The following is a 4060-nucleotide window of genomic DNA, read 5'->3' as shown; positions in this document are numbered from 1 at the left end:
CAAACCTACTGATTACTACAAGAACAAGCAAATTGCTCCCCCAAGAGACATCAAGGCAAGGGGTTGGGTCCCCTCAGGGCAAACTCCCTTCTAAGACTAAGCCTCAATAGGAATACACACTCTGATTGGTGACCACGTTTGTCAACGATAAGGGGAAGTGAGGGAAAAACAGCAAAGAAGCTGCGAGCTAAGCCCTGCAACATTCAATAGATTCCTGTGAACCTGTGTGGAGACCTGGTTGGCCAGCAGTGTGGCAAGACCTGGGGACTCTTAGGCCCAGAGTCAGTGGCATAGCCACAGAGGACTAGAGTGAAGAGTGAAGCGTCCAGCTGATTAGAAGAGAGGGCATATGCACAAGAACACCTACACTTGCAGATAATACCCACTTGACTTGGTTTCAATGACTAGACGATCAGAGCTCAACTAGAAGAAGAAAGAAGAGGAAAAAAAGAGTAATCTGATACATTTTGATGAACTTGACCTACACCTATGGATGCAGTAGCTCAGAAGAGGGAACAAATCTTTACAGCAAGCATCATTCCCACCCCCTCCATACATAGAGTAGACAGGGATGGGCAACTTGGACATTGGTTACTCAAAATAGGGGTGGGGGTGAGGGGTGGGGCGGCTACAAAGGCAAGAAGTAACTGACTGGCTTACAAGCTTTCAAGAGGGAACCTAGATCCAGAAGGCATACAGGAAGATAGAATCTCCAGTGAGTAGTATCCAATCTGTCTAGGCAGGGCTGATGAAAGGAAATGTGGATCTCTTGTGAAACTGTGGGTGCAGCTTGAAGGGTATACCCTTTGGTTCGTTGATGATGCATGGAGGGGACTGTAATCATGGCAATGAAGTGATATACGATGGGTTGAATGTAAAACTAATGTTCTCCCATTTAAACTATCAATTAATTCACAATAAAACATTTTTAAAAACACCCAAAATACAAAAACAAAAATGAAGGTGGTGGCTGTGTGCCATGGAGTCACAGCGACCCTGTACAGGCTTTCCTAGGCTGTAAATCTTTACGGGAGCCGAAAGACGCATCTTTCTTTCGCGTAACAGCTGGTGGTAGTTTCAAAATGCTGACCTTGCTGTTTGCAGCCTGATTTGTAACCACTATGCTACCAGAGCTCCTTAAAGGAGGATTGTTGTTGTTGTTGTTGTTGCTATGTGCTGTGGAGTTGGTTCCGACTCCTAGCGATGCTGCACAGGGTTTCTGAGGCTATAAATCTTTAGGGGAGCAGAAAGCCTCATCTTTCTCTCGTAGAACAGCTGGTAGTTTCAAACTGCTGACCTTGCAGTTCACAGCTCGTTTCGTAACCACTGTGCTACAAGAGCTCCTTTAATGGAGGATATCAGTTAGTATATTGAGCCACAGAAATAAATGACAACTTTGCCATCTTTTAAGAGTTTATATATATATATATATATAATGAATTTTGGTGTCAAAGCATAAGCCTTTGTTTCATTATATAGTAGTTGGTGGTATGCTAACAAGTAGGTTTCCATTCAGCGACACTGTATAACGATTCTGACGCTGTAAATCTTTATGGGAACAGAAAGTTTCATCTTTCTTCTGAAGAGTGGCTCGTAGGTACAAACTTTTGAACTTGCAGTTAGCAGCTCAGCTTGTAATCCACTAAGCTACCAGGATTCCTTACCTGTTGTTGATTGTTGCTATCAAATCATGTCAGACTCATGGCAGCCCACGTCTCTCATTGGAGAACTGCTCCATAAGATTTTCAAGGCTATGACCTCTGGAAGCAAATATCCTAGGCCTGTTTTACGAGGCACCTCTGTGTGTTTGAACTACCAAACTTCATGACTAGTAGATGAGTGCTGAACGGTTTGTACCATCCAGGGACTCCTTATATGGACTTGTTAGAAATCTTTAGTTTTCAAACTTAAAAATACTTGAATATCATTGTTTTCTTTCTTATAAATATAAGAAAGTTACAGGCATAGTTGTCTATTCACTTGTGGGTCAGTGCCGGGCACTGTACCTTTTACTAACAGCAGATGTTCTAGCCCGCTGGTGGTACGAGCCTTCTAGCTAACTTATTCTACATCTGTCCTCAGACTCTGATCCCATTTCATCAAATAACATCACAAACAACTGAAGGTGGGACACACAATGTTTTTACCATTTTATCTCAAAATTTGTGGAATACCCCAGAAAGAGATAAAAGAAAGAGTTGCCAATTATCAATGTGTTTCAGAGCTTAGTTAAGTGCCCAAGGTCATTACAGCTTTTCAAAGCTGATGGATCTGTACCTCAGCACTGTGCATTTTAGTTTAAAAGTAGCATTTCAGGTTTCACATAAATCTGTCAACTTTGACATAATAGCTACTCAAGTCATAGCCACAATGATTATCAAAGTCAACAAATGAAAGACCCGTTGCTGTGATCATTCTCACATCTGCTCTCTCCACTGAAGGTTCACATGCATCCTATGGCTGCATGGCGCTGGTTCTCAGGGGAGCAGAATCCAGGACCAAAGACTACAGCCTCCTGCTGCTGAAGGACAGAAAACAAACAGTCGAGAATGCTGGTTTGGGCCAGAAACATGAAGCAGTTGGACTTTCTGGTGTGCAGAGGGCTTTATTTATTTTATTTTTTTTTTTTTTTTTTTTTGCCTGAAGCTTGAGAACAGACTGTGATTCTCTTGGCTGTCTGGCTGAGCTGATTCCTCAGAGGCAGGCGAGTATATGTCAGCAGAGTGAAAGATTTCAGACTGCTGCTTTCTAGACCGCCTATCTCTATATATAAATAAACCAAGCCTGGAGAATCTCAAGGGCATCTTTGTTAAACAAGGGAAAATTTCAGCTTTTCTTAGAGGACTTTCTGGTTTGATGATTTCTATTAAAGTGAAGAGGTGAATATATACAAACCAATGTAATAGTAACCCAGCAAACAATATCATGGACTGGGAGCTGATACTTATCCCAGGGCTACTTATTCGTCGACTTCCTATTTCTTAGTGAAATAGATATGAACATTATCATATTTTGAAATTACAAAGTTCTGTGTGATTGGTTTCATGCTAGCCTTCTTGGTTTATAAAGTAAAATAGTAAAGTATCAATTTTCTCTCCAAGTTCCAAAAATGTCATGATGCAAAGAAAATGAAAGTAGATATGGTTCAGCTACTTTTAAATGTACCACCAGAAAAATAAACAAACCCCCAACTGATAACTTTCTTATGAAATTTTATGTATCATCTGCTCTTGATTCACACAACTAGCTGTGGCCTCACTGAATAAACAGAGCACTTCATTCATTAAATTGAGTTGATCGTTCTGGTGACAGGAAGGTATCTTGGACTGGATCCCTGAGTACCTGATGTTGACAGTGAGAACAAAGTTATACAGGACAACTAATTGTGTGTATGTGTAGAATATTGGTCTATGGAAACCACTTTCATTGTCTATGATGTATGTCTCTCAGTAAAGGTGAGGGCAAAGGGCTTAAAGCCAAAGGACAGTACAAGGAACTCACTGGGCATTAACAAGAGACGAATTGATAATATTTCCAGATATAGAATATCAAGGAGAAATGAGTACCTACCAAAAACATACATATCCTGCTATCTGACTGACATCCTCACAGACGTGAAATAGCTTCTTCCCCAGAATATAGTGAAGGCCCTTTCAGTCTTAACAACACAAGCCAGGGTGACTTCTCTATAAGACAGGTGAGTTAAGGAACTAGTGAAGGAGAAGATCCTTCCTTCTCCATACCCCATAGCCCATAGTTCTTATCTTCCTGGGTTCAGAAATCAGAGAACAGATTGCTGTTATGAAAATCTTTTCACTTCATTAGACTTTTCTAAAATGTTCTGCCATCACAAGTCAGTCAGACTCCTTATTGTCATCATTAGGTGCCATCGAGTCGATAACAATGCATAGTGACCCTATGCACAACACAACAAAACACTGCCTAGTCCTCAGCTAACCTCAGAATTGTTGCCACACTTGAGCCCATTTATGCTGCCACTTTGCCAAATCATCTTGCTGGGGGTCTTCCTCTTTTTCTCTGACCCTCCACCTTACCAAAC

The 4060-nt window shown here is 41.2% G+C and overlaps 1 pseudogene; it reads left to right on the top strand.

Annotated features, from left to right (window-relative positions):
- The window catches only part of LOC102828533, a 29103-nt pseudogene extending 28658 nt beyond the window's left edge, over positions 1 to 445 (top strand).
- Positions 446 to 4060: the final 3615 nt, after the last annotated feature.

The sequence above is a fragment of the Chrysochloris asiatica genome, unplaced genomic scaffold (genome assembly GCF_000296735.1).
Source record: "Chrysochloris asiatica unplaced genomic scaffold, ChrAsi1.0 scaffold00476, whole genome shotgun sequence".
Taxonomy (NCBI): domain Eukaryota; kingdom Metazoa; phylum Chordata; class Mammalia; order Afrosoricida; family Chrysochloridae; genus Chrysochloris; species Chrysochloris asiatica.
The sequence above is the reverse complement of the archived record's forward strand: the minus strand, read 5'-3'. Positions and strand labels throughout refer to the sequence as shown.